Below are 24,629 nucleotides of genomic sequence, written 5' to 3'. Positions count from 1 at the left end.
AATCACAAAATATGTTGCTAAGCTCAAAACTTGAAAACGGCTCTAAATCGAGTATTTTTTTTATTTATTCCAAGAACTCAGACAGAAGTTATAGGAATAATAAAATATATCTTAAAAAAATAGTTTTACATGTCTTACATTATGTTTTTGATTGACCGACCCCTTCGCGGGGCAGCTAGTTTAAAAAATAAATATATAAATATTTATTAATGACAACAAAGTCACTGATACCAAGGGTCTAAATTTGTCAAAATATTCGTAAAACGGTTTTTTTTGGATTCAAAACATTGAACAAAAACACAATTATTAGGAAGTATGTACTCAACTTGTGGAAATATCTTGACCTTAAACTTGATGAAGGTCAGCGCTACATAACTGCACATGTAAGTCAAGGTCACAAAACAACCGATGCATCTTATAAATAGTAAACACATCTTTCAAGCGGAAAAAAACACGATAATATACTTGTAGTATTATAATTAACCTTCTGACCTCACACTGATAATCTCATACAAAAATGTATGTGGAAACTCAATTAACATCGTGTGCGATAATCTAGTCGAGCGTTGAAACCTCGTTTTATGAGGTTGAAACCTCTTTTAAATGCTTACCCCCGCCCATAGACACCCGACACCAGGATGGTTCCAAGCCTTAACGAAAATACAGTAATCTCTTCTTTCTGTAGATGGATTATAGGAAACACATTGTAAGAGTATAGTCACAACTATGTGGGACCAGCATCCCACTGAAGTAATTCCGAAACAATACGACTTGGGTTCTTCAAGAAAAGAGCGTAAAAATTCTTAAAAGGCCGCCATCGCACTCGCAAACCGTCTGGAATTGAGTGTCCATTGGTGGCGGATACCGCTTAGCAAAAGAGCCTCTTGCGCATTTACCTATAAAAACAAAAACAAATGATTCGCCTTTAACTTTTGTCGTAAAAATTCGAATATTAAGAAAAACTACGACTATGGACGATATCTATTAAAATGTCACAGTACAGCAATATAACGTGTGAAATCCTCGCGTAATAAGAGTACAAAGGGGTTTACTGTACTTAATAGGCAGCTGGTTCAATAAAGTGTCTTAAAAGGCGGTCTGTCATGGAATGTCAAACGTCAAGGTGGGACGAAAACCTACCTAACCCATACATACTACAATTCTCTGGTTCAAACCAGCTTTCTTTTCAAAGTAATTAATATTTTACTTTGGAACAACAAATCTACGTCTATATATACTATATACATTTTTACTGACACTTAATACCATATATACCTTTGTAAATCAGATCACTATGTCAGGGCAAAAGTTATCGACATTAAATAGTATCATATTAACAGTATATAGGATCGTAATAAAACTGGTTGATTAGCGAATAAATATGATAGTACTCAGTGAGTAGTATTACCAACAAAACACAAAATCTTTAAATACTCTCATAGTTTTACTATACTTCGAGAGAAAATAAAGCCATAAGGCCAAAATAATGATGGCTCTGGATATAGTTAGAGAAAAATGGAAAAATCCTATTTTCTCGGATTATTGAAGAGTCTGGACTTAATAAAGTAAACCCTATTATCACTGACTATCTAGGCAGAAGATATAACTACTTGTATAGAATATATTCAAGGAAATATTTTTTTAATAAGGTACGTAAGATTCGCTCTCGGGTTGCGTAAACATGAGAATTGACTTCATTAATCCTGTAAATATGTAAACATTGAGAGGTGGAAGGAACACCAGGATGGAACGAAATTCCTTTCGATTAATTTATATATTAATCGGTATCATAACAGTATGATAGTTTTCATCGACACTAATATTATATTTAATCGTCTATTAAAGTTTAAAGACACCAGGAATTTAAGAGAAAGAAAGATGTTGTCGTTGTGGTACGCAGGGATTAATTAGTAAAATAGCCAAAATATATATGAAGTGAAGAACCGGTGTTTTCAACGTGGTATGGACGTTGGCGGTAATAATGTCGAAAATATAAAATAGAACAACTGTAGCAAAAAGTGCGGTTACAACTTATGGTTTTAATTTTTCCGTTTAGCCCCCTTTCGCAACGCGCGAAAAGGAAGTTCATTCTAATATAAATAAATATGAAAAAAACTTTACATTTGTATCGTCTGTTACAAATTTTTCTGTAAAATCTTTCGTTACCTACTGCTTCGTAGTTAGAAAAATCAATTTGTTTGTTGAAATAAAAATTTCATAAATTAATTTATACAAATCTATAAAATATTTCATATTTTATTCGCGATCCAATATGAGGTACAGCTGCATGTTTCATAGGATTAATTAATTAAAAAGAAAATAGGTCGAGTGCAAATCATTGATTATTGTGAGCATTACGCCTCGCTGTATAAAAATAAAAAGTATAAAAAATTCTTATAATCATAATATTTATATAAAAAATATTATATATATACTACTAGTTTTATACAGGAACATAGTTTTATTATATTCAACTAGCGACGCGTACCTGTATCGCAAGGCTTTTAAAATATTCAGTTTTTGAGTTTTTTTTATAGGGGACCAACCTACCTGATGTGAAGTGATACCGCCGCCCATGGACACTCAATGCCTTGCCGGCTTTTTGTCTAAAACTGCCTTAAAAATCGCTCAGTTGTGTAACGACGGACGTTGAGGCGATACGGGTGGAATTTCCGCATTCATAAAATCCCAAGTCATTGCACATTATTTTTCTGATCATATTCCTTTTCCAATAATAAATAAGAATGTATTACGTAAGTCGTATTACCTACTGGATACACCTCATTTGTGGGAAAGTTTCCTTAGACTACTGAAGGATCTCGACCTATTTCGCGAGAGCTTAACGTATTAGGGTCAGCTAAAAAGCATGTATTGTTTAAGATCTTGAACTAACAGCTTAGCAACCTAAAAATGTGTTTCATTGCTAAAATGTGTAAAGGGCTGTTAAAGTACTTAAGTGCTATGGGGGGGGGCCTTTCTTTTCTTATTCGGTTAAGTCAACAGTAATTTACTTTTTTTACACATATTATCCTTGTCTATGCATACATTGTCTATGCTTGAAAACGAAATGCATTTTCGAGGATTCCTGCAATAGTTAAAATTATACAAACCAAAAATTACACATACCTAACAAACACAATCGTTTGGATTATCGTTATTTCTTTTGTTTTTTTATAGTAAGTAAGTTAATTCATTTTGCTTGTATAATTTTATGCATACACGTTGTTTTAGAACTTATAAATAAAAAACAAGTAATAAAATAAGTAATAACGATATGTTTCACTATATGATTTCTGCAGACCCCGCGTCGAATATATATATATATATATATATTCGGTATGACGTAAAGTTCTAACTTACCCAAAAGTAGGTTATTCCATCGACAACAAACTATTATGCATCAGTATTACTATTTCATTGTTGTTACATCATAAGCAGTGACGACACGTACTAGGCAGTAAAAATGTTTACTACCACGAAATAGGTCATATCTAGGAGTCTAGATTACTTAGTTTATGAGTTATTTTATGAGATAAGTTTTAGCAAAAGCTCAAGTTGAGTAAAAAGCTTTTTAAATATGTTACATTATTGTTACGGAAGTATAATCATTACATAGGTTCGCGATAACGTCTACAAAGAGCAAATAGCAAAATAATGCCAAAAATCTTGTTTCTATTGCTAAATTAGTCGGAGACTTTTCAAAAAGGTTAAAAGGCTGGCAACGCATTCGCGAGCCCTCTAGCATCGAGATTGTTCATGGCATGCTACTCATCGGGTTAAAAGGTATACCTTTTTTCGTATAACCCGAAAATATATATATATACATATATATCTGTGAACGAGCTTCTAAACATTATTACTATTGATAAGTCACACAATGCGTGTTGTATCATCGATGCGACCTACCCGCACTTTTGTAAAACATATTGTAAATATTCTTAGCAACTAATATTTTTATTTTATATATTTTTAGCTTATTTTTAAATTGTTTCATAACGATGTACAACCTCTAAAATTTCTCATTAGGTTAATGTAATGTTTTGAGAAATAAAGTATCTTTGAACCGAACCGAAGGTAAAGCTACATCTAAATGTAGAACAAATCTGTTAAAACACGATACGTTTAAATTTGAATTACGAAGGTGTAGAAAGAGTTGTTAATCAAGAACCAAGTCATCGTGAATTTTATGGACATCATAAATATTTACAGTTCTCGCCTTTAATCTCGACATATCAAAGACGAACAATGTCTGATGTCTAATATTTAAAACACATTTGTATTTTAATAAAACATTAGAATAGAAGTTCAATCTAACTTTTAGGGCCTGTTTCACAATGTATGGATAAAGTGCCAAATAGCTATGCAACACATAAATTATTCGAAAGATAAAGGTTCCGAATAAGATACTTGGCATTTCATGACAAATAGCGCTATCTGACAGTCGTGAAACGCAAAAATACTGTTTATCCTACAAATAAGTAACAAATAGCTTATTTGGAACTTATCCGGACATTGTGAAACAGGCCCTAAGTCTTTTAAATTTGATTAAAATGGACACCCAATGCCAGATGGCTTGATATGTATGCTTTTGAAGGACTCTCAGTCGGATTGGTTCACAAATATTTCAGTAGGTAGCTGAAACGATATTTTATCGTTGATATCATCTTTTTTTTGTTACATGATGCAGACAGGTAGGAAACTCATCTGATGTTCCACCTGATCACCCGATGACCCACCCATGGACATTGCCAGAAGGCTCGCAAACGTGCTGCCGGCCTTTAAAGAATTAGAACGCTCTTTTCATGAAGGGACCTGTTTCCTGAGGTTCCCAGCGTATATATAAACATACTTACGCCCGAACCCATTATTAATCCACAATCTCAGATTGAAAATTATCTGAGATAAGACCGTGACAGTCGATCGATCTCAATAACCAAACCCAAAGAAGGCAATCCATTTTTGGCGACGGATAGAAAGCAATCTCTTCGCTCTTTTTCGCACAGTTGAACTGTCATTTTCATACAAAGGTATCCACATAACCGATCCGACCTACCATGGATAGGTTGTATCGACAAATGGCTATTACAATCCGTCTATTGGTTATAGGCACACTTTTATCAATATTTGGATTAAGATGAAAAAAATGTCAAAAATGGATTGAGATAGGTTATTGGATTTGGGCGTTAGACATATGATGTAAAGTTGTGGGCATCAGAGTGTTACAAACAACCCATACATTTAAATTACTTGCTCACGAACTAAAATGTGAATATTTCAGCTGAATTCAAAAGACTTCACGTGTAATAAAGGCATTATCCCCGAGCCATTGTGATTACTGCCGGTATTCAGGTGACACAGATTCTAGCTATTTACATTTCTCTTGTTCTCTATTACTTTTGGGAAATTGCAAACTCGCTAGTGCAAGCTGTCAACCACTATCAACTGAGGCGACGGTCGCTTGTGAAATACTGAACAAGGATTTGTATTAAACTTTTGCGCGGAATAAAATCCAGGATTTATGATATTAATATGCGTATTACCCATCATAACTCTGTGTAGTTTTGTCCTAGTGATTTTAGCGTGCGAGTCACATCCCCGAGGTCGTAGATTCGGTCCCCGGCTGTGCACCAATGGACTTTCTGTCTATGTGCGCAATTAACATTTCGAACGGTGAATGAATTCTTCGTGAGGAAACCGGCTTGCCTTAGATCCAAAAAGTCTACGGCGTGTGTCTGGTACCAGCTGGAGGCTGATCAACTACTTGCCCATTAGGTTGACAAATCGAATTGTCTATTACTACATATATACATTACTAAGAAATTTAAATGTACATATATATAAACAATTTAAAATTGCCGGCCAAGTAGAAAGCAATGTGCAATAGAATTTCAATATATTCCCCATCTAAATCAAGTGAATGTCAAGAGTTCACAATCGATCGAGTAGGCCGTGATGAAACGTGACTGGGAAGAGATATGAAAACCACGTCCCGATATCAAATTATGAATTACAAATTATATGTTGTATAAATTATTTGAAATATTATTTCAACATTAAATTAGGTGAACTCCGACGTAGCATTATTCTAATGTCAGGGCTTATATAACTTAGTAATAATAAACTACAATTATAATTCGTAACGTAACAAATGAGAAGTGTTGGCGTAGTGAACTAAACGTAGACAGATAAGGCTCATCTGTCACCACATCCCACCCAATTCGATTGTTGGTGGCGCCTTAGTTTTAGTGGGTTTGCACAATCGCTAGTTCCTTATATTCTTCCCGCAGTAAGCAGTTGCGCCGAGGTAAGAAAAGAAGGAAAAAAAATGGTCTAAACGTAGGACGAACTACCAAGTGGCCGTGCAGAATAACCAACGGATTATTATCGTTCTATGTGCGCAATTAACCTTTATGAGAAGTCTGATCAACCACTTGTAATGATAAAAGAAAAGGACGTAATCTGAGGCCATATAGTAGGTGTTTGTATCATATAATTAAATAATACTTTATAATTTGTATTGGGGGTGCATGTTTTATCAAACTTAGACTTCACGCATACTTACCTAGAGCATACCTAATATACGTGAATTTCAAAGCGTGTAAATGTGTGTGTATGCATAAAATACACTCTGTATTTGTGAGTGTCGCTAAGTGTTGTTAAGAGTGGGCTGACTTTTGTAGTTTTTGCAACCTCGTCGTAGAATCATTATCATAGAATTCGGCTAGCGTTTTGCGAGTTTAAATAAAAATCACAAATAATTGTATTACATATCAGCGAGTGTAAAAATATTATACCACAGAGCAAGAACGAAGATTACTACGGGTATCCAATTTCACATTAAACGTGATAAAAAGTTGAAACAATACACAATACGTCAATATAAATAAAAATTGCAATACCTCGAACCGGCAAAACAAGCAATAAATTCGACTTCTCAATGCTGAGTCTGAGTCACTTTATGAGTCAGTGGTCACGGGAACCTGACCTTTTACAACTTTTTTTAACCGACATAACAAAAGCAGTTTGCTTTCCCGAGTATATTATGTCGAAACCAAGAAATTTGAGATAAAACGGACAATAGGAAAGAACAATTTTTAACACTTCAAAAATAATAATACCAACCAAAAGTTAAAATTTAGGTATTCAAATTTCTATGCGTTCGCGAGTTCAGTGAAATGGATAGAAAAGCACTGAATAGATCCAAATTGAGATCTGTAGGAGGGTTTTACTCAAAAGAGTCCTTTCAGATCCTTAACCCATACTAAAAGACACCAAAACTAACTAAACTCACCAAGAATCTATAATACATAATAAATAAATCAAATACATTCTCAAAACATATTTAAAATATATATATACATACATACTACCACGGCTTATAAATCTCTTAATTTTTAATGTCTGAATTGTACAATCACTAGATTCGAACGTAGAGATACAAGAAAGTACATTATAAATTGATAAACTTTTTAATTTAGTTGTTAAAAAATCTGCGCACATCGAACCTAAAATCTCCTAAAAGATTCTGACAAATACTAATTGTATGCCAAACAGTCGTGAATATTTCTATATTAGTAATCCAAACAATAAAATATACAGTATTTACAATTTTATTAACCTACTTAGTAATAATTTAAAAAACACTATTAACTATTCATTATTCTTACTTATATGTTTACTTTTAAAAGTTAAATATACTATAGGCAACAGGTAGCTCATTTTGATATAAGGGACTCACAGGTCGCACTAATTCTCACTCAAATCTTACTTGAAGGCAGACATTTTTGACGGACACTTATTTGTATGAGTCCTCGCTTTGCAACTTTTTAGCGTCCTTCTTTCTCCTGTTTGGTCGTCCGGATTTGGCAAACTTTTAATTTCACTATTCAGATGTACTATTCATTGACACATGAAATGTCAGTGAGGGGCCAGTATTTGCACTAGTTTGCATTGTGCATCCTTTGTCCTAGAATCCAGGTCAAATCCGCATTTAATTCAAAACATAATTATTCTCGGTGTACAAAAAGGAGAAAGTGAACTAAGTTTGCGATTGTGTTTTTTCTGTGACCGCATTTTTTGTTTTCAGTTTTTATTGTTACCATTCGGCTTTTATTTCTGTAAAGCGCAATTGATCTAGTTTTTGTGAATCGTAAAATTGTTGAGCGAACCTTTTTTCATCATTGTCACCATTACCGATATTTTCTAATTGCACTCTTTATAGGCCTGCACAGATTGTATTGAGCAAAGAATCTCCTAGCTACAAATTAATAGAAAAGATGCCACATTTAAGTAGTACACACGCATTAAGAACTACTAGGAAAACTGCAATTTTACACTTATCTAAGAAGAAAATACCGATTTTTTAGTACAGACGGCAAACGGGCTGGAGGCTCACATGATGCTAAGTGACACCGCCGCCCATGGACATTCAATGCGAAAGGGCTCGCGAGTGCGTTGCCGGTCTTTTAAGAATTGGTACAGTCTTTTCTTGAAGGACACTAAGTCGAATTGGTTCGAAAATACTTTAGTGGGCAGGTGGTTCCACAATGTAGTGCAGACTTATGTTATTCTATTATAGATCACCAATCGCAGATCCGTTGTTTCGTATGTATATGAATACGTATACGTTTTCCCTCTATGAGTAAAAAAATTTCCTGATCTCCTGAGACACGTAACGAACCACTTGATATAATGAAAAATCCTTGACCCACTTCCAAGCTAACATTTTAAACATAACTGCTTTTAATTACTTCCTATATAGTTTTTGCAAATTCGTCTTTCAATTCCATATATTCAAGAATTATTTTTGTAAGTATAAATTTAGTGATTAATTTTAATGAAACGGTGTTAATTATAACTAAATTTTATAAAAACGATAACCTTCTTTCATATGGGCAGTACATTAACATAATCGCGATGTAATTATTCATAATTAATGTATTTTAAAAATCCTAAATACATATAGTAACCATGAGAGATACTAATGAAATTTAACGAATTCTTATTATAAAATCTTGAAATATTTCAAAACTATATATTTTTTGGTGAATTTTGTGTGTACCAACTATCGTTTTTTGTTACAAAATTATTTATATGTTCTTAAATTATCGCAAATTTTATTACAGAAGGTCGCGCATGTCAAGATAAGCCCTAAGCAATATATCGACTTGCTACCTCCATACCACTATCCTCAGCTTGTCTCAGCGCATTAGAGATGTTAAGACCCATAATTGCCTTGTCCGACTTCTACCCATTCCTACACTCTACCATTACCATCTTATCGAGACTATTTGGTTCTCTTCTGGCAATATGGCCAAAGTATCTAAGCACCCGTTTGTAAATGATAATCGACAGTCTTTTTATGATTTTCAGTTGAAAATCATCAATCACAAGACTGTCGTTTCAACCAACTGGTTGAAAATGGACTCACTGTTTCTTTTTGCAGTCCTTCAATTATGGATAACACAAAACCTTATACGTATCAACAACCCCACACAATTGTCTAAAAACCCCTTTAAACGATGCCTATTTGCATATAGTACAAAGCTCGTAAAAAAATACTCATGGCCGCCTGGAATCTGACCATTGACCTCCACACAATATAAAACATAAATTAACCGTTTGTTTTAGAACTAGGACGTCAATTTAGATCGTTCAAGCCGAGTGGGCAGATATTTGCTTTCATGAAACTATGACATCATTTTAATATTTAAAAAATCTAGAGACGAAACCTACCTATTTATGTCAAATAACCACACGTACTTAGAGTCGTTAACGACACGTATTTTGTAGATTTAATTTTCCCTAAAGTCGTTTAAATTTTGTACATTTTATCTAAAATCGGTAGTAACATTATTTAAAATATTAAGTTGTTGTTTGATGAATGGCTTTTCTTTCTATTAATGTACATCGATTGATGTTTTCACCGACGCGTGTTAAATGTGCCATGAGAGAGAGACCAGGGGATCCAAAGTTCTAACTCAGTGATGAGTAATTTAGACGAGTAATAGAACAAATGGTAACATAGTTTTAGCCTAAGAATAAAAGTCATTAAACATTTATAAGTATTAGTATATACTCCGAGGGTAATACTTATAAACTTTTAGTCAGTGAGTACTCAAAACTGTTTGATTTATACAGTTTCATTATACCAGCACGTGATAATTATAATTTAGTTATAATGACTAGAGTCTAGCGGACCCAACAGTACACAAATCAAACGTACAAAAATTTAAAACTCAGTAATATACCATATTTTTAAGGATGAAATATTGTTAAGTTAACAGTAGAAAATTGTAATATATGTGGTGTGGTGTTAAATATATATATAAATACACCTAATCTAAAATCATTCACATATAAAACTTGATAAACTTTCGCATTCCCCCATACTATTAAAAAATTAGTGGCGCCTATTTAGATTTTTTGGTCCGGGCCTCAGATTACTGAATCTGATTTCAAGATCATTTGTTAGCCACCTGTGCCTGACACCCGCCATCGACTTTTTGGGTCTAAGGCCAGTCGGTTTCCTCACGATGTTTTCCAGTGATTTCCAGAAAGTCGAACCTACGACCTCAGAGATGAGAGTCGCACGCTAAAGCCGCTAGGCCAACACTGCACTCTCGTAAATTTAAACTTTCTCCAATTCCTTTATCGCGTTAACGCCCTTTCGTAAAACATCAAAATACCAATTAAGGCTATCAACGCAATTCGGCGTTAATTGCAAAATATTAACCTTTCACTCGTAAGTCGTTGGGGAGGCTTGGAATAACGGCGATAATACAAAACTGCGTTTACTCAAATTTTAATACACAATCCACATAAATCGTTTCTATTTTGTTTTTGCTTAATAACATTGGATTACTTATATATCCGAAGTACTCCCGTAAGGAGCAGCTGCTAGGTTAGGGAAAAATAATGAGAGTAAATTTTTATCAATTTTTAAAAATGCGCACCGTCACAAAACCCGACACCCGCACATCGTCACAAAAAACCGATACCCTGAAGTTAGGGTATAGTCAATATTTTAGTTCTTTTTTGATATTTAAATAAACTTTCTTTAACTAAATAATGTTTTATAATAAAACTTTCAATATATTAAATACCTTTTTCTATTGTTAGTGTTGTTTTCTTGTAACAACGAAGTATAACTTCTAACGCGTGTATATAAGTACGCACTCGAATATTTTAAAGATGTAGCTTATCCTTTATGTACTGTCCTCAGTCAAACAAATAAAAGGATAACGATTATTGTTAGCTTAAAAGCTAAAAACGTTTTCACTACCACAGGACATCCCGCACAGCTTCCTTAGGCACTAAATTTCGTTTACATATTCATAGAAATTCGTTAAATATAATTATTAGTATAACTGTAAGTAGAAAAGACTGGATTTTTTAATTAATAATTAGATAGAAGCTGCTCGCTTAATAGAATTATGAACCTTTTCATGTACGTACACATTACATCTATAAACATAAATTAAGCTATTAGCACCTTTCAGAAAGTGTTGCGGTAATTTTAGGTGTTAATTCCTTGTGTGGCTATTAGATCAGCGATTTAAAACCTTTATGAATTTTGAAGAAAAAAAATGTTATAACAAATATTCATTTATCTTATGTACCTTTTGTTTGGAATCAGTTTTTAGTAAAATACAAACTAATATGCAAACACGTTAAATAATAAACAAAATAGTTTAGATTTCTGAATTCCTTGTCTTGGCTCATGCTTTGAGGGTTGCCATCCGCACCTTTTATGATAAAGTATTGTACGGTATTTCATTTTAATTATGAATACAAAAAAGTAGATGAAAATAGTTTGATTTCTTTGTTCGTTAATTTTTCGATTGGAGCTGAATCGATGACATACTGCCAGCGCCACACGGCCACAATTCTGTGCTCGTTTTAAATGATAAATTTTCTTTACTTCAATACTATATACTTTTTTCTTGCCTAATACTATACCTATGTACTTTACATTTACACATTTATACAAATTACCAATCAGTGTGCCGAGCAGATTAAATGCAATGCAAAAATATCCAAATATCAAATCGCGCATTTTCTGGCTCGCTAGTCCATCAGTAATCAACATACATTAGTGGCTGACAGCGGATCAATGTCGCACCACACGTGTCAACTTCGGGTCAATCTTGCTTAGTAAACTCTCGAGTAATGAGGTCATACTTAATTACTACCTTTTGGAAAAAAGTTTATATACATATACATACATAATAAGTTCTAACGCACACATACATAAATTAAACTCTTTACCTACACAACTACGTCATACGTTACGAAACTACGGGGAGGCGTTAATCTGATAAAGTAAATCTTGCGTTTGATTGTGGTTGAGCAAAAAGGACGTAGTATTGTAACGTATTTTGATATGGACTAGAGATGTTATTGACCGATCATATTCAAACGAAACGTGCCAATACTACGCTAATGTGTGATGTAAACAGAATGACATAATTCAAGAATAAAATCTGTCAATAATAATCGTATAAAACGTGGCGTAGCTTTGGCTTTTCATTTACAGTCAGTTTTACGGAAAGCTCTGAATCTTATACAACTATGGTTTCTGTACAAAAGCTCTATACAAATACTTTATAAAATGACGATATTGAAATAAAGATATTTACAGATTTTTGCTGTTTTCTCAGAATAAACTTGGTATTGAATAGCTATTGATATTTCTTTCGCTAAACCTCAGCTTGTGATAATGAAATTGTAATCTTATTTGAGGAAGTTTCATGATAATCGCTATTCTCACTGTACAACTACAATTTCTGCTTCAAAGGAGGTGCTCGATTCGTAAATGCTATTTAAATGTTTTTCCCAATTACTCAAAGACAGTAACCGTCTGGAAATCTCTTTTTCAAGTGTGTTTTTGTGAAGTGAAGAGCTTTAACGAGGAATTGATAAATATATGTATTTTAATATAACTTACCACATCGAGGCTCATGACAATCTCCTGTAACAGAAAAATCTAAATTAGTATTATTAAATATAAATCATATATTTTATTCACGTTATTTTTAAAAACGTTATGAGGAATACGTTCCCACTCTTATAAAACTATTTTTGATGTTACTTGTATCTTCAGAACATCTCCGACATACTCAGTTGGATTTAGGTAAAAACTTTGAGCTGACCTCCCAACCTCTTGCATGTACGCTTCCACGTTTCTAGTGACTCAAATTAAGATTTAAGTCCTTATATGCCGATCAAATGTCTGAGTACGATTATGTATCGATTACAGTGCGGTTACTTCCCGTCAAGGACGTAATCGAGTCGATAGGTATTAATTACTCCCATGCAAACACATTTAGCAGTGGAATACTATCTTTATCCAATAATAGATTTAAGACACAAACTCTTTACTGAATACAAATAATACAAAGTGCCCATAAACTTCAAATCAACATACCGAACAAGCATAATTATATCAGGTAAGTTAGTAAACCAATTTTAATATGAAGTAAGATATATGCCAGTAATTGGCGGGAGGTGGCAGAGGATAATACTACAAAATCTGTTTCGAAGTTACTAGGTTTCAAAAGTTAATGAACCAACATAAGATGTTTAGCAATAGAAATCCTTATTCTTCAGCGACATAGGAAATACCCTACATATCATATAAAAAAATATCTAATAAATAATGCCACATTACTCAAGTTATATAACGTAAATATATATATGTATATTAAATGCCTAATTTTCATTTACTGTTTTCAAATCACCTGGCAATAAACTCATCGTCACTAATTTAACCGCCAAGTTTTTAGTTTTACATAATGTTTGTAAGGACCTGCAAACATTACACTATATCCTACAATACATCTTACGTAATTAATAATAATAATAAAAATTAAAAAAAAAAGAGATTTGTCAGACGACAGAGAAAATACTGATAGACATCAGTATCGGGCATGGTGAAATAAAAGCACGCACTTACATTCTCATGGGAACAACACGTAAATACATAGACGAAATAAGTAACATCACCGCATACACGAATCCTAGTTGGACCATCGACCATCTACAATTAAATAGTCTTAAACGTTAAAATTATTTATATAAAAATAAGTTATACACAATAAAGCACTGGTTTCTATTATATAGGCAAAATAGTACCTAAAATAGAATTAGGTACTATTTTGCCTATACGAATTTCATAATTAAGTTCGCTAAACTTAATTATGAAATTATTAAAGTCCTATGCGCGTACATTTCAGTGACGAATCAGCAGAATACAAGACTGGTTACAATCAATAAAACCAAATGCAATTCCTTTAGAAAAACGTTTAGAAATCGTAATATTATGGACAGCAAAAACCTTCAGCTGTCTGTCCAACTATTGTTAGGGGTATCTGTGAAATCTTTCAATCGCGCAACCAGGTCACAGGTTATTGAACCTTGCTTTTTATGGATTTTGTCAGACAATAAGAATCGAGAACACATTCCATTTGTATAGATTTACACAATGGTGTGTGCATGTTTTTAAACTATAACTTTCCAATACATTTTCTTTCGTCCATTGCTTAGGCCAGATAGTTTTTATTGTTTTATTTCTACTGAAAAGGGTGGAGAGTTTATTGCCAGTTTCTTTGCCTTTCTACGCCCTTGATCTGAACTAAATGTAAAATTTGAACCATTCATACATATTTCTTTTTGGTGTTCATAAGTGTGCATTGGGTTACCAGAGTGACTCATTCCTGAAGTCGCAAGTTCAAATCCACGCTTCTGCATGTAAGTTTAGTTATAATGTTTTTTTTTTATTTTAATAAATTATAAATGTCAACGCTATTACAGTAATAAAAGTAATATAAACCTTTTGACATGTAACAATTTAAAATAAAAAAAATTCGTCCACCTAACAAGCTACACAGATGTAAGGAACGAAGAAGGCATGAAATAGCTACTTCTTCCGTGTTCGGAATTATTTATTTAAGTATTAATATTTAGAAAACAAAACCCCGCTGTGTACCGGTGGACTTTCTATGCGTATATTTAATACTGGTTCAAACAGTGCTGGAATGCATCGTGAGGAAACGTGAGATGGAGCAGGTCTAGATAGAACAAGGTCAAGATGGAACAAAATGGACCTTATTACTTTAAAATGTTAAGAATATTTGTTACTACTAAAGAGAAATCGCGTTTTGAAGAACCTATTTCATCCATTCCATAATAGTAGTAAATTTAATTAATTACGACAAACGCCGGTCGCGTGCATGCACAACACATTTCCCACAACATTTTTCATTTACCAAGAATCGCTAATCGGGTCAACGTGGGTCAATATCGAGCGACATAATGCGTTCAAATATTTCTACTACATATAAAATAAAATTTACATGGCTTAGACTAGGCAGACAACTATGTTTTTATCCAATTTCCGGCGTTACTTATTTAATTATAAGTAATCTAACAGCTTATACTTGTACGTATTATAAGACAAAAGACTAAGACAATACAGAAAGCCAAAACAGATAGATAAACAATTACGATAGCCGAGTTGGCCACTACCAAGGACAAATACTTCTTATATTAAAAAACAAACTAATAATTTTATTACCCTTGATTACATATTATAAATGTTCATACTTAATATTTTTTATTATAACTTGCTTTTTATTTTCCATAAAGGCCCCAAAGTTCAAGTGAGCCCAAGGGCCCCAGTATCGTTTAAGACTGCCCTGGGTATGACGCGTGAACGGCTGGACCGATTTCGTTACTTCTTTTTTTGTTGTGTTTGTTATTAAATAGGGAAGGTTTTTATGAAATATAAAAATAAGAAAATTGCGCGAAAAATTATAAAATTCACGAATGCTTAACCACTACATTAAGTAATCCTAACTTTTGCTACGATTGCATATTTATGGTGTATTTTATAACTTTATTGAAATATTATTACATTGCGTTACATCTTCTTAATCAACTCCTCTTAGGGGCTGGACCGATTTAAATGAAATTTTTGTATGCCCTGGATGGTTTAAATTCACAAATCAGCCCGGCAGATGGATTTATACTTACAGAGAACTCTGATGTGAATTAAAACCTATATAAAACGCGCCTAATACGACTCCGCACTTATGTAATATAACCTCAGTACCTCAGAAGTCAGTAAGCTCTCGAAATAACATAACAAACACCTGAGAATTACACATTAAAAATAATCTGTACAAATAACAAGCTTCATCGCAGTTAACACGGCGAGTCCCTAAATCTGTCCGGTTATGATTTAATAGTGGTAGATAAGGCTCGCAAACATTACATCTGATGGCCGCAGTAAAACCTCAGTATTATCTGATGACATTTCTCGGACATACAGATGGGCACGTAAATTCTTTAAACGAATATTGTATTACAATTAAAGGTTATGCAATAAATTAATAACAAAGATTTACAGTGAGCATGTAAATAATATATGTGCTAAAGAATAAAGGTTTTATTTAGCACTGATTGAACATGACATATGTATTCAAAGTACATCGTTTAAAAATAAAATGGAACGCCATTGTTCTAGCTACAGTTAAGTTTTTCTTGAATCTTTTATCGAACTATTCGTTTTATATAAATATCATATTCTATTTTAAAAGTAGTGTGTAGTTTAATCTACTTGCTAATAATCTTTAGGTATACACTAACGTTTAACTTATTAAATCTTGTTATATGTAATAAATATTCATACTAACTAGCAATAAAACGTTGGTGCACTTATGTACATTCGTTATACTTCTTTGACGTAAGAAGATAAAAAATCTTATCAAAAATTGTATTCTTCGTTAGATGAATAAACGACACTAACTATTAAAAAAAGGTATTTAATACATTAAAAGTTTTATTATTTATTTATTTATTCACTGACAGCCCATACATGTCCAATCTCATACTATAAATAAACTAAAATATATAAATATAAAATTAAACTATAAAATAACATAAAACACAGTAGACTCTATCCTCTAATACCCTCCAAGTATAATATTATAACGTATTATATTCCAGGGTGTCGGTTTTTTGCGGCAATAAAAGTATATCTCCAATTATTACAAAAAAAACTATGTGTGTTTCTACATGCTAACTGTAAATAAAATTGAAATAATATATAGCGGGAACTTCCTGAACTTCACAAATAAATAGATTTACTATCAACTTCCGGTCAGGGTTGGGTGGTACTTCCCTGGAAAGTACAACCTCAAATTGTTTAAAAAAAGAGCAGTCCCTCAAAAACCGACACCCTTTAAAATCGGTATCTATGGTCTAAAATAACTGAACTTTTGGGCAACCCTATCCATTAAAAACCTTTAAATAAACGTCTTTGCAACTCCACAACACCTATATCATATCTATACCTGAAGTGCATTTACGCGATTTTATCTTATCAAAACAAATTACGGCTATTAATCGACACGTTGCAAATCTCATATCTTTCAACGCCTTTAACTTTTTGCCCATAGTATATTTAGATACAAATAAAAATAGCTCTTTTACATAAAACTTAAAGACGTGTTTTCCTTACTGTAATAACAAACAGGGAGATAACAAGTCGTTGAACTTGTAAAATCTTTAAAAGATCCAGTAACAATTTATTATGCGGTTTTTAATTTTGATTTTATTTGAAAAAACATGGTATAAAGGTTTATATTTTAAACTTTAATACACATTTATTGGCAGAGAATATTTGAATTCAGAACAAATAATATTAAAATCGGCTTTCCTTTAATAAATTTGCTGTTGGCATATAAATTATTTATTTTATACAAAGGACCGAAACAGTGTTATTATTACGAAAATGTTAGTTTGGTATTTGACAACGTTTTATAACTTTTTATATAACAGGGGGCAAACATGCCTCCTCACCTGATGCTAAGTGACACCGCCGCCCATGGACATTCTCAATGCCAGAGGGATAGCGAGTGCGTTGCCGGTCTTTTAAACCTAAAGCCCTCGTAACAGTAAAAAACAAAATCTGGAAATTGTTTTTTTATACTTTATATACAGTCAAAATCAGTTATAAAGTAGGTCTCTTAGGAAAATCAATTTGATTTCGGTTCGGATTTGTAATGTATGTTATTCTAAACGATGTCTTCGTAAACAGTTTTAATTGTATTAAAGGTTAAAAATACAGTTCAGCGCACGAAATGTAAAAATAATCCAGTCGCGTTACTTAGATGAATGGATCTTGGCCTCAAAATCTAGTAATAAATTTTCTTATATATAAGAAAGTCTATATATAGACATTTAATTTAGCAGCCTTAAGTGCCTGACCGTACAGTCACTGATATAACTACTTAGCCACAACAGCGAAAACGTTTTTCCTCATGTGTTCAAACATTGATGTCAACCAGTTAAGTTAATTTAACAAAAGTATGAAAAAGATTCGTGAAAAAAAAAAATATAAAAAAAAACAAAATAGCAATAACAATTATTACTAATGCCAGACAGTTCATACGCTCCGCCTGGCGCAGTTCATTTCTAGGTCAGAAATTGCGATACTCGGTGATTTATTGACTTGCAATCGGATCATTCGATACTACATCAGCTGATGAGTGTAATATTTATACAAGTCAAGGGAATCGGTTACGAAATTGATCATAGCATTGCATCAAAAAATTAAGTATAACGTGTTACTTACTTTATTAGATCTAATCACAAACAAAAGCACAGATCTATTTACTTACACAACCGTACACACTACAATAGAATAAAATCTTGCAATTTAAAGATCTTATTCTATTGTAACTGTTTAATGATTTAAAGAAATTTAAGGCCACACTCCCTCAAAGGCCGGCAACGCAAATGGGTATCCATATGTTGCGATGACTGCACTTTTCTGGCGTCAAGTAAGCTCGTTTTCTAATTCTATAAAAAAAAATTACAAAGGTTCTTCCAGAATGGTCTCGGTTCCATTTGGATTGAAAAAAAAAACTAAAAAGTAACAAATTTGTAACGTTGACAAAACGCACGATATACATTCAAGACTAATTTAAAACCCGACGCTCAAGGAAAAAGCGATGTTTTGATAGTAACGCGTTCCAGGTTAATATAAAAGTAAATACATATAATGCAATGTTACATTGGGTAACGGTACGCCGGCACCGGCTTCACGTGAGAGCCACGTGGGCGCGGCCGTTCGATAGTACGGAGGCTGCGCGGTGATCGCATCCCGGCACGCTCCACCACTTGTACATACAAGATTCATCTCAGACCGCGTCTCTGTAGAAGCCAATTATTTCATAGGAAATACAATAGGTATTGAAATATGATATCTTTGCACATTCTCACATTGTTTCAGCTGTTATTAAATATTTCGAATAAATTATACTCATATTATTAATATACAATTCTACTGTACGTGTGCTTTCTGACCTTCTCTTAAACGGCTGGACCGATATGAATGAATTTTTGTATGCGTTTGTATGCATGCATGTGGCCCCGTATGGCTTAGATTTTAGAATCACCCGAAATCAAACCGATAGAGGCACTGCATCGGTATCTAGGATATTTAAGTAAATAAATATTATTTAATAAACTCCTAAACTACTGGAAAGATATGTATTGATTTTTTTAATGCATTCGAGAATGTACATTACATATTAGATTTTTTGTATGGAAGACGTGTGTACAGGACGTCTGTCGGATCGGCTAATGCCATAATAAAAAAATATATGTAAAATTAATATTAGACACCGTTTTTAAATGTTATGAATTCTCAAATTATTAATTTAATTATATAAACATTCTGACAGTTGGACATCCTTTTGAAATAAAGTTTGTTACTGTCTTATCGAATTTTAGTTCTGTTGTAAACAATTACAACTACGAAGCCACTTTAAAATAGATACAACTGGCTAACTTTTATAACAGTCTATTTATTACTTGGTAAAGCAGATTTTGTAACTAAAATATATGAAGTGCAAACCACACAATACAATATACTATGACAATACACAATCTCGATAAATAATATCCTTTGTGTTATAAAAATAAATATGTAATAAATGTAATTTAAAACAAATTGCTTCCCCTTCGATCAAGCACTTGAGTTTGTTCCCATGACAGTCGCAATAAAATATCGAGTCACTCAGATGTTACTTTGTGAATAGTTTGTACATCATACATCAGAAATACTTTTCCTATTCAAAATTTATTTTATTTATTTGATAATATGTTAAATACGTATATAATATACCAATGTTCTTCTTGTCCGCTCTACGCTTTTGACTTGCTAATTGGTAATAAATATCAATTTAGAATTAATTTACTTACTTAACTTCCTTTCTTACGTTAATAAGTATACTTGTTTATCCATATGAAATAAAGTTAAAATACTTTGACTTTGAAAGTTAATTCAAAACTAGTTTTTATAGAACAGGGGCAAACGGGCAGGATATTAAGTTATACCCATGGACACTCTCAATTCCAGAGTTCGCGAGTACGTTTATTTATTTATTTATTAAGTCTACAACATCATACATATGACGAAATCTACTGATATAATTTTATAAAATCTTTTATATAATAACGACAACATATGTAAACATAAGTTTTGGAAAAAATAGGAAAACGTTGCCGGCCTTTTAAAAATTTAAAAATGATGATAGAATGAAGGAATGCTCTTTTCTCCAAGAACCCTTAGACCAATTGGTTCGGAAATACATATTTGGGCCGCTACTTCCACATAGTGATGTAAAAAGCTTGAAAAATGTATGTGGATTGAAAAATGGAATTGTTAAATTACGTTTTTCAATACCTAAATATTATCATTACAATTATCGATAAAATTTATCTATTGATAGCTCTTAACGCTGCGATTGGGTATTTCTAGTATTTTCAAAGATATAGACATATATTGGCGATATAGTAAAGATATATGGGATAATAACGAATAGGTATTACAAAACTATAAAAAAACATATTGATTAATAGCCAGTTGGATAGGTATATCAGTTTAATAAAACAGTCAACGTCAAAAACGATTTATTTACTTATTTAACAAAAAAAAAAAATATTTACTGTCAGTTCACCAATCAAAGAAATCAACCCAGGACCCGAAGAATCTAAAATGTTTTAATTACTTTAGTTATATTATACGTTTCTAGATAACTTGCAACGCATTCCAAATCGTGAGCATAACCTATCAAACGCGTTAGCTGAATATCAATATTAGTCACGTAATACACCATTTACATTGTCAATCAAACCGACTAGTTATTTATGCAATACAATTTTATTTTATATTTATTATACGGCATAAATACGCACAGCGAATATATAAAACTTGCAAATCTTCCGCTAGTGAATATAATTATTGTGAGATAAAATTATGATGACGCAATGTCGATTTTGGGAGAATAAACAGAAACCTTTCCCTAGGGGAAAAATGAACATAACACATATTGATAAAATACACACATTCCTTTTTAAAGAATATTTAAAAAGGCTGTATGAACACTAGCATCCTCTCATGCCTGGTCTACGGGAGCCTACCTGGCGTTTACGGAAAGAGTCAAGGTGAGAGAGCAATGGAGCAGAGCCTCCAAATCCTAACCCACGCCTTTCAGCTGAAATGTAAATGGACAACAGCCTCTTTCTATACATAATCCCAATCAAATTTTTACTTCTAGAGATTGATATTTCAAACCATTAAATACTTTTCAATAATCGATCAATGGATTGTTTTTGTAAAATATCTTTCAATTCGATAGATAAAATTATGAAATTTATCAATCTAAATAAGCGAAAAAGTGAATTGCAAGGTGTATAATAAGATAAAAGACGAACCGCCGGAGCCACTCACACCTCCAGGTAAAAGAAACATGGGAAGACCACAAAAAAGATGAACTAACGACATAGTTAGGCATTCTGGGGAGAAACGTATCGAGGAAGCTGAGAACAGATCCAAATGAAAAGTTGAGGAGAAGGCTTATACCCAAAAGAAGTATTGCTCAATACAAAGAAACGGAATAAACAATAACTGACGTAGACTAAATAAAGTGGCTTGCTTACTATTATATAACTAAACTAAAAACATGCCTATTACTTTAAAGGGTGTATTTGTGACGCGCGAACTTCTGTCAAGATATCTCGATGAGTAATTAAAGCAAGATCTAGTTCCACTTACGTAACGGAGAATTGGGTTAGGGGGACATCTTTTAATGGCTCTTATCAAACACTTATTTGCACGTCCCAAGAAACACTGATAATAATTTTATATGATGTGCATTCTTACGATTAATTTTATACATTCATTTGATGGTTTATATAATCTACAAGCTTTTAGGGTCTTGGATTCAGATTTCTGTATCTGAGGTGAAAATGCGCTAACGCAGGCCCGCGCCAAGGATTTCGAGCTGGACGCAGGGCTGTGGGGCTGGGTCTATACTCAAATCCCTCTGCTATTCAGAGGGGTAGCGACACCCCACACATTAAAAAAACCTCAGCCCTTCACTCGCCCATGATATGGGCCCTCAGGGTTCGCCAGGCCATATCCGACATAGAGAGCTCATTCAAGACCTGCGGTTCCGGGCCACTCTAGGCCAACACTGCTTACCCACTATCTATATGTAAAATTACTATTTAACCGTGAAGTTGTCTAATAATATTTTTACACCAAAACAGTTACAATTTTATATTTAAATATATTAATATAGTTACTCTCTAAGACTCTCCCCTCAATAAAACAAACAAATGAACGCTTTTCAAATACATACTATTGAGCAAAATATCATGATCTTTAGCAAAAGTAAAGAAAGGCAATTTTAGACTGGATATAAATATATAATTAAATCATAGAAAAAATTACTCTATAAAGTTATCAAGGCAACATGAGACCACATTGAAACCAGCCAATGCATTTGAAAGTATCTTATGAAAAATTTATAACATATTAGACTTTTATAAGCAATATAAAACAAATCATTTTATATCTAATTCATAACTGTATACCCTACGTCTAAGATAAATTATTTTATTTGTACGATCTGTTTTTTAAAATATATTTAGTTAACGCTGTGTGAGTCTAACATAAATTTTCAGAATCTATAATAAATACCACTAAAGAAGCTTATAATGCTTATTTTAGTATTCGGACATTATATATGTATAAATTGTTAGCGTTATAAATTTAATTATCACAACTGTTCTTTATGTTTTTAAAATATTCTATCACAAGTCACAAGCTCCAAGATGACAAAATTGTCGATAAGAGGTCGGTAAATAATTGTAATGAATGTGTCCTTCAAACGGAGTTATTCAAATGATTGGTAACAATCTGATTTAATTTATCGAACTAAACACAAAAATATGTTTCGTTATTTATAACGTTATCTTATTTTTGGTAAATCTGAAATACATACGTCTGAATCTGAAATACGTTTTCGACAGTAGAATCTTACTCATTCTTAGATATCAAAAACGTATGGGATATTACTCATAGGAGTCATAGTGCCGATTCTCATTTATGAATCTCGTATAGACAAGTTAAGGGCTTAGAAATTCCATTTTGAAGTATGTATTAATACAAATCTGTAGTGAACGATGAATGGGACGAAAAGAGTGAATAATTCAATTCATTCAATGAAGCAAATCCGCTCTCAGCATTGTTGGACGCAGTTCAATACAACCACAAAACAACCAAAGAGGTTGAGTTAATCAATTGCTCAGAGCTGAGTCATGAGTTGCGACGAAATCGTCTCGAATTAATCCCTTCTTGTATAATCAGTTTTAATTTACTACTTCATTATTCTTAACATTTCATTGTTTAATTCACTATATTTTAAATGTTTGCTTGTGTGTTGGTAATCATTAATTTCTAATATATTGTTTATGTAATATTAACAATCATAACAACTATTACGCCAAATACTACATATTTCCAAATAAGTCACATCATACTGGCGGACGGCTCATTGGACTTGAGGTCACTGGGTGGTATGCCCAGAAATGCCCTCACTGCAATTATTACAGGCTGTAATAAGATACATGGCGGCGAATCACGTGTTGGGTGCAAGAAATTGCAACTCTACAGTAATGACTTCTAAGGCGATGTCAATGTAATGGAAGATGGTTGCTGCAGCAGCCAGCCACGGGGTCTCTTGGTAGAATGCTTTTCGTTACCCCAACAATGACGTCATTGGTGGGTGGGGTTTAGTGGGCTTTTACAGCGAGTCCCACACTCTGTGCGGAAATGCATTCCCCTCAATAAAAAAAAGGCTGTAATAAGATTGATCTGCAGTTCTCATGAAACCTTTAATTATCCTTCAGTAAGTTTTCTAAATTAAGTAGGCTTCTTTACATTCGATTTTTTTTTGACCTATAAGTCCAAACGTCGATACGTTAGGAAACAGTTGTTCAAAGTATTCAAATAAATAAATTTAAATCAGTTTCTTCAACTTATACGCAAACTTCATTGCTTGATTGCTAGTCTTGAAAACCACTAAGCAATACATCCACTTGCTACCTCCATACCACTCTATCCTCAGCTTGTCTCAGTGCATTAGAGATGTTGAGACCCATAATTGTCTTGTCCGACTTCTCCTGCGATCACTCCACCCTACCCTAACCAAGTTATCGAGACTATTTGGTTCTCCTCTGGGAATATGGCCAAAGTAGCTAAGCACCCG

At 33.0% G+C, this 24,629-nt stretch overlaps 1 protein-coding gene across 3 annotated transcripts in view; it reads right to left on the bottom strand.

Annotated features, from left to right (window-relative positions):
• The window catches only part of LOC111001530 (protein tweety), a 54,275-nt gene that overhangs the window by 23,127 nt on the left and 6,519 nt on the right, over window positions 1–24,629 (bottom strand). For 2 of the 3 annotated variants that reach the window (XM_045629138.1, XM_045629140.1), the window contains exon 2: window positions 12,950–12,973. The exons of the other annotated variant lie outside the window; for it this stretch is intronic. The gene's annotated coding sequence lies outside the window, so the exon portion shown is untranslated. The remainder of the gene's footprint in view (window positions 1–12,949; window positions 12,974–24,629) is intronic. 3 annotated transcript variants of the gene reach the window in all.

Source organism: Pieris rapae, chromosome 8 (genome assembly GCF_905147795.1).
Source record: "Pieris rapae chromosome 8, ilPieRapa1.1, whole genome shotgun sequence".
NCBI lineage: Eukaryota > Metazoa > Arthropoda > Insecta > Lepidoptera > Pieridae > Pieris > Pieris rapae.
This window is presented reverse-complemented; position numbering and strand designations above follow the sequence as displayed.